Source organism: Helianthus annuus, chromosome 15, assembly GCF_002127325.2.
Source record: "Helianthus annuus cultivar XRQ/B chromosome 15, HanXRQr2.0-SUNRISE, whole genome shotgun sequence".
NCBI lineage: Eukaryota > Viridiplantae > Streptophyta > Magnoliopsida > Asterales > Asteraceae > Helianthus > Helianthus annuus.
The window spans coordinates 57,917,633-57,928,608 of NC_035447.2; positions in this window are offsets into that span (position 1 = coordinate 57,917,633).

Genomic DNA, 10,976 nt, shown 5'->3' on the forward strand with positions numbered 1-10,976 from the left:
TGCATGGAAATTCAGAAACGAAAAGTCTTCATCAATTGGGACAATTCAAGAAAATCAATTTCTAGAATTCAGACACAATATGTGGTTACTGATCAAGTTTTCATGTGCGGAACCATCGGATGTCAAAAGGATCAGCTTTTCAAAAGTAGTAAAATGTTATGCAACAAGTGGATCAAGTACGTGACTGTTTATACAACCAAATAACCAATATAATATATACCCATGTGCGAATAGATGAGCCCTAGTACAATTTATATATTTACATGTGAAATAAGCTTGTGTCGTGTTTCAGGTTAACCACTAGTATAAAACTAATTTTTTGGTGGTGTTAATTTTATTTTTTTGATGCTCTCTCATAATACAAAGCACCAAATATGTTAAACTAAGTTATTGGTTTGTCAATTTATTTATTTTTAAGGGTATTGAATTGTAATTAGTATTATCTATATATAGGACCTTTGTAATCTCTTTTATTCAATAATACAATTTTATGCTCTGATCACCAAATTAAAAAGTATTCACTCGGACTGGAGAGAGGAGTTTCGCAACCGTGGCATACTTCACCGACGTTCTTGTCCCCATACAAGTGAACAAAATGGGATTGTAGAACGCCATCATCGACACGTTGTGGAAACGGGACTTACTCTCTTGGCACAGTCCAGTCTTCCTCAACGTTTCTGGCAATTTGCCTTTGAAACCGCCGTTTATTTGACCAATCGGCTTCCTTCTCGTGTCTACTCCAACAAGTCTCCCTTTGAACACGTTTTTAAACGCAAACCGGATTATTCCTTCCTTCGAGTTTTTTGATGTCAATGTTTCCCTCATCTTCGTCCGTATAACCACCACAAAATCGAGTTTCGCTCTACCCCGTGTGTCTTCCTTGGTTATAGCCCTGTTCACCACGGTTACCGTTGTTTCGACCCTTGCACCGAATGGGTATATATTGTCCGGCATGTTCGCTTCAACGAACATGTTTTTCCCTACCATAAAGTCCCATCTACTACCGAATCAACATCCTCACACACCAACACACCATACATCTATGTTTTTCCAAACCCACCACCAGGTTTTCCCACCGAACCACCCCGCTACCATCCACCCTCTGCTACTACCACCAATCAAACTCAGCATTCAGCCTACTACTACCGAACCCACTTCCACAGCTCATCATGATCCCACTTCCTCTCTGTCACCCATTACCGAACCCATCTTACATGCCCAGAACAGTCCTACAACCGACCCAGCACCACAACCCATTCCAACCTACCACCACACACTCGCCCCTCCAACCTTCGGCCTAACCCCAAACCTACCACCCACTATAACCCTGTTGGTTACACTACCACCACCACTCACACTTTACCTGTTGAGCCTACCTCGTTTACTGTTGCCAACAAATCTTCGGAGTGGCGTCAAGCCATGGCTGAAAAGTTGATTGCGCTACATACTAATGGGATGTGGTCATTAGTTCCTCCTGTTAGGAATGCTAATATTGTTGATTGCAAATGGGTTTACAGGTTGAAAACAGATCCAAATGGGAAGATCAGTCGTTACAAAGCTCGACTAGTGGCTAAAGGTTTTCACTAACAACCTGGTGTGGATTATCATGAAACATTCAGTCCAGTAGTTAAACCTACTACTATTCGCATTGTTTTATTTATTGTTGTTATGAATAAGTGGTCACTTCGCCAATTAGACATTCAAAATGCTTTCTTGCATGGTGATCTTCAAGAAACTGTGTATATGAAACATCCTGGTTTCGTTGATCCCACCAAACCTGATCATGTGTGCCTATTAAACAAGTCCTTATATGGGCTCAAGCAAGCTCCACGTGCCTGGTTTACTCAATTGTCCACGGCACTTCAGTAGCTTGGTTTTTACGGGTCCAAAACTGACCTGTCACTCTTTATTCTTAACTCAAATGGCACTATTATCTATGTCCTTGTGTATGTGGATGATATTATAATCACAGGAAATCAACCTCAAGCTGTAGTTGATATCATTCAACGTCTCAGTTCTTTATTTGCTATCAAGGATCTTGGACAACTGCATTATTTTTTGGGAATGGGTCCTGATCTTATCATATCTCAATGCAAATATATTCTGGATATTCTTCAACTAGCAGGTCTCTCTGATTGCAAACCGGTTGCTTCTCCTATGAGTACTTCTGATGTTTTGCTTCCTGATGATAGTCCCCTCCTTGATGACCCGTCTAAATATCGGCAAACTGTAGGTGCGCTTCAGTATGCCACTTTTTCCAGACCGGATATTGCTTTTACAGTTAACAAAGTTTGTCAATTTATGCATGCACCTACTGAAAACCATTGGGCTGCGGTCAAACGCACTCTACATTATCTAAAAGGAACGGATCAACTTGGTTTACTATTCCATCATGATTCAGGTTGTCATCTACAAGCCTTTTCTGATTCAACATGGCCCAATCTTCAGGCTTTCTCCGATTCAGATTGGGTTGGTTGCCATATCGATCGTCGGTCCACAGGGGATACGCTATTTACTTGGGCTCCAATCTTGTTGCATGGGCTGCTAGAAAGCAACGCACCGTCTCTCGATCTTCTACAGAACCAGAGTATAAGGTTATCGCTGATACTGTGGCAGAACTGATCTGGTTAAGATCCCTTCTTCGTGAACTTGGTATGGTTGATAAACCACCGACACTTTGGTGTGACAATGTCACACCCCGATTTCCACATGTCTCACCGGTGGGCCCGGTGGGGGATTACCGTGACGTAGTTGGCAACATTATAGTTAAACCACACAATATATATGAATGCACAGCGGAAGCATAAAGATAAATATATATATTTCAACGTTAAGTGTAATATCAAAGTATCACCATTGTTGAAATAAAATCCACAGGGGATCAATAATAATAACAAAAGTATTGTTCAACAGACTTCAGGCATCTTAAGCTTGCGAGACTTCTAATGATGCTAAGGAGAAATCCCAGCCAATTACGCATAGTACCTGCATTTAGTCATTTTGGGGAAAATACGTCAGTTTACACTGGTAAATACATTCAACTGACACTTTTGTAAAATGTTTAATGAAATTGGTTTAAATGCTCAAGGCACAAACTCTTTATAACTTGGGATAATTTATAATTAAATCTTGTAAAGAATTACATGTTACTATGCATTCGGTCGCCCGGGTCGTGCCGGGTTAAAGTTTAATAGACACACCACATAGCACAAAACCGTGGCGGGTAACCAACGGCTACACTTTTATAGTCATGGACATAATGTCGAGTGTACGCCTACACTCGGATGTCAAGGTCGTGGCCATTTCGTAAAATGCTGCCAAGGATATCCAGGACATGGTCATTAAGCCCCCAAAGGCGTTAAGCCAAACAAAACAAATTTTTAAACGGGTCACATTGATAATACCCAACTACTAATGAGTTGGGGTCAATTTCCCGACCAAGCGGAATTTTAAATACCGTAACCCAAGCCCGTATAACGGAAAATAAGTTAAAAGTATTTACCTTTGCAAGTATAATTCCTTAATTGAAATAAATTGCAGATAGCTTTTACTGGTCCCATATTCTGGAACGAAGGTTTAAATTAACCTATTAGAATCCTAACGGGTCTTTATTTTAGCCGTAGCTTAGACCGGTCAGTTTCAATGGATAGTTACGGTTTAATCGCGTGAAAGGCGAAAACCGTGAATGGAGTGTGATTTTGACCCAACAAGTTTGAAGACTTGTTTTATATGGGTATAATAATCATACTCTGGATTTTGGGGTCAAAACAATATGGTTTGACCCGTTTCGGCTAATTTATGTAAACTAGTTACATAAGCCGAACCGTGCGCGCAAAAGGCGCAACGGGTAAACGTAAGAGTCCTACACTGTTTTCCTAAGTCAACATGCTTTAAAGAGGTTGTGGTATCAGTGGGATGCCTTCCATAATGCCCGTAACGAGTTTAAGTTAATATTATGCCCCGTAGGGGTTTTTCGGTCTTTTTAAAGATTATAAAAGAGGTTTATGAGTTCTACAGGAAATCTGAGTTTCCCGAATAGTTTATAAATTCTAAAATACTTTATTTATTAATTAAAATCAGTAGCAACTGGAATCGGGTCAAAAGACCTTGTAGAACTCAAGTTATGGCCGAAAAGGGTATATTCGGTATTTACCGAACCGTTGCCATAACCGCAGGTTATGAGCAGGTTAAAAATAATTAAAAATCTTTAAAAATCCCAAAATATTATTTTACATCAGTGAGTAAAAGGTTTGGTGTCGAAATCCGGGTTTAGATAGGCGTTATGCTAATTGCGCTATTTAATTACTAAAGTTTCGCAATTTGCGCTATTTAGCATAACTCCTATTCTGGACCTTGGATTGACATGAAATTTTAGGGACATGCTTAGAAATCAGTAACCAAGGTTATGATCCTTTCACATGTCCGAAATTCTCGTTTTAATTTAAAAAGGGCGTTACGGTCAACTTTTAAGCATTTAACGGAAATGTGTAAGAGACTCGGACAAACAACGAACCGGTCACAGAGGGTTATACCATCATGTAACCTGGTCCTAAGAGAGTCCTAAGGCATATCTAAATCAAACTTTAACGGGTCAGAACTGAAGTCAATGCAAAAGTCAAACTTTTGCGACTTTCGGCTCCGAACCGGGTCTAAACAGAAAATGGTCGGATCAAACAAGCTTAGACTAGTTTATATACTTATTATCATGTTTTATGAGTGTTCAAACAGGTTACATATCATCTACATTACAGATTATGCAAGAAATCGCAAAATGACATTTCTGTTGACTTTTTCTAAGCACGTTTGACTCGACATTCGGACTAGTTAGAGTGGGAAACAGAGGGTGCCCTTTTAGGGGTTTAATGCCCACATGATTACCATCATATAACTATCTTTGATTCGTCAAACCACTGGACCATTCGTGATTTATCGCAAAGTCAATCGTTAGTTACGACGGATTGACTTTTAAGCTAAACTAAGCAATAACTAAGCCATAAAAGGGTTGGCATACTTACAGAAGCTTGGTGCACGACTTAGAATGTTAGAAGAGTGCTTGAGAGCTCCAGAGATGGCCAAGAGAGCAGGTTTTGAGGTGTGTTTCACTTATGCACAATGTGGTGCCTTTTATAGTGAAAAAATGGACTTAAGATCATTACACATCAACCTACAAGGCATCATGGATGTTCAGCAGGTGGCCCTGGGTGCTAGGGGTCATGTAGAGGGCGCCCATGCTTCATTTATTGCTCAAATGATCGTTCACAACTTCAAACAGCAAGTCTGTCCAAGAATTCTGCATCTGGGACTTGTACGCGGCCCGCATTAGGATTCAGCAACTCACACGCGGGCCACATGGATCCTAATGTCAGAAAACAGATCTTCAACTGGCGCGCGGCCCGCATTAGCTCACCCAAAACCTTAACGCGACCCGCATTAGACCTGATTTCCAAGATTTTCAAATCTTTTGAAATGATTAACCTGACCTTTCGGTTTCGAAGGAGTAACTTTGCGATTTGGCCCTCGATTATTTACAACTAAGGGCCTCGTGACTTTTACCTGCATTATTAAGCCCCCGGTTAGTTTAATTACTATCCGAAAAGCCTTAACTTTTATTGTTGACGCTTTTAACCCCTCGCATACGAATTTGATCATAACTTTCTCGTTTTAAAACGGAACTTCGCGAAATTTATATCATATATTCTAGTGAGCGTATTTTACTGTTACAAAGCCTTGGGTTCGTCAAAGGGTCACTCAGAGGTATAAATTAAACATGTTGACACAATTAACCCCTATAGCTTGTAATCTTTCACTTTCTTCCGCGTTTCGCTCCGTACGATCCATGATTTATTCGTTTGAAGGTACGAGCATCATTTAGGGTTACTATACAGTATATTTACCCTTCGTTGACATTTATAACCCTTGAATTTACATACTTTCAAAGTTTGTCAACCTTAGTCCTTTATTTAATATTTAATGCCACGTGTAAACTCATGACACGTGTTAACACATTATTGGACACAAAATTTCGGGGTGTTACAGACAACCTTGGTGCGACCTATCTTTCTGCAAATCCAATTTTTCATGCATGAACAAAGCATGTTGAAGTTGATTATCATTTTGTTCGTGAACAAGTTGCTCATAGGATGTTGAAGGTTAACTTTATTTCTACTGATGATCAAATAGCTGATATCTTTACAAAGCCATTGTCCACATAGAGATTCTTATCATTACGGCCCAAGTTGCAGGTCGTTTCCCGCCTTCAACTTGCGGGGGAATGTTAAACTAAGTTATTGGTTTGTCAATTTACTTATTGTTAAGGGTGTTGAATTGTAATTAGTATTATCTATATATAGGACCTTTGTAATCTCCTTAATTCAATAATATAATTTTATGTTCTGATTAAATAACAACATTACCCCACTATTAAATAAACATATCATCAAAAAATAGATTACAGAACACCATTAAATGCTTACAAGTTATACATCACCATAAAATTGATTTTGGTGAGGCTGAAAGTAGCTAATAACACTAAAATACACCATATAATTGATTTTTTTTAACTTTGTGAGTTGTATATAGCACCAAAATAATTCAAATTTTATAAACATATGTTAGGTTCTCAAAAAGTAAAAATAAATATTTATGTTTTATTTCATCCCTCCCAAATAACCACTTCCCCCTTTCTCAAAAAAAAATTCAAATGAAAACCTTAAAATTCATTTTTAAAATATCATTTAACATTTTTAACATCGTCATGTCTTCTGTTTTTTTCCAATGATGTTGGAGTTTTGGATGGTAGATTAATGGTGGCGGTCGCGTATGAGGTTGGAGCTGTGGATGGTAGTTTGATGGTAGCGTCTCCCGTTTTTTCGTGAGGCTGGGGGTTAAGGATGACAATGAGGGTTGAGGTTGACTATGGTGGTACGGATGCAGGTGGATTAATAGTAGAGCTGGTTTGTTCAGGTTGATGGTGGTTGTGGCTGATGGCAGTGGGTAGTGGTAGTGGTGGTGGTGGTGGAGGTGGTGAAGGTGCCACATAACAACCAAAAAAATAACAAAGTTTTTGCCATATTAGCACCATAAACTATCTGGGTTTGTATAACAACCCTCCTGAAATATTTCTGACACCCCTAAAATATTTAGAACACCCCTATACGTCTTAAAATACACCTCGTATACGTGTTATGGACCCTAAATACTTTAATATTATAAAAATAAAATAAAAAAATTCAGTACTCGCTCGCGGGGCGCGAAGCCCTTAGCAAGCTTCGTCGTGGGCCGCGATAGCTCAGGATCAGGCCGGCACCTGGTGCCGCCACATGTCAGCAGTGTGTCAAGCCTAGTGGCCGAATCAGCCAAGCTAGGGCCTACCCTAGCTGGTCTCGCGGGCCGCGAAGCCCTCTTCCGTTTCCGTCGCGGGGCGCGACGCCATGTCTGATCAACCCTATAAATTGAGAGTTTCGGCTCTCATTTGAAATCGTTCAACACACAAATTCTCTCTCTAATTTCTGAATAGTAGACACTATACCTGGGCATTATACCCCCCTAAATAACGAAGTTCTGCCTCGTTGTAAGTATCATAACCCCCGGTTACGTATTAGATACGCTGCCCGATTGATCTAGCGCTCCGTAACGGCTGTCGAGGCTCTGCTTGACGTAGTCGTTGAAGTTCTGTCTCGAGGAGGGTATAACTAATGTAAATATTGGATTATTATACTAACGCGTGTGCATTGTTTAATTAATAGATTATAACCAGGAAAACACAAAGGAAAACCTTAAAGTTGCAATGTGAGTAATCTCATTTTTGTAAACCTTTTTGCAAACTGTTTTTACAAAACCTCAAGTGTTTCAATTTATATTTAAACAGTGATTGAGTATTTGTATTCTATAATTATCGTTGGTATGTTGGGGTTTTGTATACAAAATTTGTTACTACACTGTGAGTAGTAACATGACCACAAGTCGGGTTTACAGTACCGTGGGTGGTAATTAAAGTAGAAAAATAAACAAATGTAATTGCGAGATCGCCCTCAATAACTGTAAACTGATAAAACCTGTCTTGATTAAATTGGGATTCACTCACCAGTATTTCCCACTGACAAAATGTTTTTAAACGCGTTTCTGGTAACAAAATGTGAAAGCCAATTAGAAGCCAGCTGGACAGCACTGAATGCTTGGAAAAGTGGCTATAAAAGTTACCTAAATAAAGAAGATGTTTTACTCAATAAAACAGGGTTTATCCCTATGAAAATATTTGTAATGGAAACTTGGGAATTTCCCATGTGTTTAAAATTATAAAAATGTGGTATTTTACTCTGATAAAATATTTCCTAACTACGGTCCTGATGTAAATTCCGCTGCCAAATAATGATAAACACCGATACCACTTAAACTGGCTCGCGGCCGCCCGTTCCCGGGTGATTAGGGGACGGGGGTTGTAGACCTTAGACTACTCGGAGTGGAATAGGTTGCCGGGGGGTGGAGCGACACGTATTTCCACTTTCAATCCCCAAAAACCATGGGTTGGTGTTGGGCTTGGAAGGGGACCACTTTTTTGTGGTTTAAAAAAGGAGAGAAATTTATTTTTTGAGTCCCTGTGCTTAAGTGGTATTAATAACTTGAGTCCAAAATCAAAATGTTTAACTCACTGAGTACTTGAACGCATTTTTTGTAACTCTTTAAGTCTAATTTATTAACAATGTTAGATTTTTTTGTTAAATGACTAAATTACACCTGTAGTTAAAAAAAGAAAAATAAAATTAATTTATTATTAGACTTCTCTCTCTCCCTTATCTATCCCTCTCTAAAAAATATGAAAATCTACATCTATCTCTCATCTCTTTCTTTCATTCTCTCTAAACCACCCCCATCCCCCCACCACCACACAACATATCTGGCACCACCCTCTCCACTTGCTCCACCCCAACGTACAACAGATCTGGCACCCCAATCTGCACTTGCTTCACACGGCACCATGTTCAAACGCCGTCGTCACCTCAAAACCCTGAATCGATGGGAAATTGCAAAAAAGATTTTGGATGATCAGTGGGAAACAAAATGGAGCCAAGGAACACGTAACAAGATACACATAATATATTATGGACTAATACCATTGTAAGGTATGGGACTCATCCCACATCGGTTATATGGGCAACTGATGTGGGGTTTATATACCAAATGAGATCTCTCATCCACCAGACTAGTCATTTGGGTTGAGTTCTCTCATTTGGTATGTAACATTGGTATCAGAGCCAAACTCGGAGTGGTGACCTACGAAGTGGTGGCCTAGAGAGAGCCAGTCGTGACCAACGTGGTCATGACCAACGAGGACGTTGGCCCTTAAGGAGGGTCGATTGTTATGGACTAATACCATTGCAAGGTATGGGACTTGTCCCACATCGGTTGTATGGGCAACTGATCTGGGGTTTATATACCAAATGAGCTCTCTCACCCACCAGATTAGTCTTTTGGGTTGAGTTCTCTCATTTGGTATGTAACATTGGTATCAGAGCCAGAACTCGGAGTGGTGGCAGGGAGAGAGCCAGTCGTGACCAACGTGGCCGTGACCAACGAGGCTCGGAATGGTGGCCCATGGAGTGGTGGCCTGTAAAGAGCCAGCCGTGACCAACATGGTCATAACCAACGAGGACGTTGGCCCTTAGGGAGGATAGATTGTTATGGACTAATACCTTGCAATGGTATTAGTCCATAGCTTCTTCCGATAACTAAACTTAAAGTCTTAGCTACCCGAAATAAAATAGAATTAGGGAAGTTGACTTCGAAACCGTACTTTGAGCTACCTACAGGAGGAAACTTCAAGCTTTCTATGGCACTTATCCCATCCTTAACTCAGTAATCTATTTTTACTTACTTGCATTCAACAACCTTAGCCCCAGGTTGTCGGATAAGATTTAATATTATTTTTTATTATTTAGTGAATATAAGATAGAAAAAATATGATTAAATAGTAGGAGGTTGTATGATGATAAATCGCTTAACTTTATTATAATGTCATATGTTTTTAGTTATGTATTTTTTGAATTATTTACAAAAAAAATTAAAACTTTGTTATTGTTAGTAAAATCAGTGATTTTATATTTGTAATTTTATTTGGTATTATTTTATTAAAAAGTGCATATTATACATATAATTATATTGTGTTTTAAGTTATTGATGCCATCTAAAATGTTTTTCAATTTTATGTCTAGCATTATCTATTTAATGGTAAAAGTTTATTAGAGATAATTATATCATCAAAAAGAATAAGAGTAAGTTTGTATATTACAAATAAAAAGTAGGTATCTGTCAAAAAGAATTAATAATTTGGGTAAAATGAAACTAAAAATTGTAGCTGTTATATGGCACGTTAGGTAATATAAACAATGAAAATAATATGATATAGAAAATCAAATAAATAATATTATAAATGAGAATTATACATTAAATTTAAACTAAATAATATTTATCTATAATTAAGTAGAAGAGATTAAACTAAATAATATTTAGTAGGAAAATTATCTATAATTAATTAGACCAGATTAAGCTAAATAATAATTATTCATAAGAGATTAAACTAAATAATATTTAGTAGGAGGGTTATCTATAAATAATAATTATCCATAAGAGATTGATGAGAAAATCAAAAGATACATGACCTAATATGATAACAAGTGTCCCCTAAATGGTTTCTTTTATTATATAAGTATAGAAGTATAGATTCAGGTGGTTTGATTACATAGTAGTGCCTCTTGGTGGTGGGGATCAAGATCAAGGGAAAACTCTTCCAAGTTGTGAGAACTTAGAGAATCGGTCTTTCCGTGCAAGTTTTGCCCCCATTTTTTTCACACCCTAGATTAAAATGTTATAAAAGGCTGCCGCAAAAAAATTCAAAAAAAAAATCGAAGTGGAGTTTTTTGGCCCCTTACAGCAGCTGTAAAAAGTTGATGAAATAAATATGACATCACTTTTTACAGCAT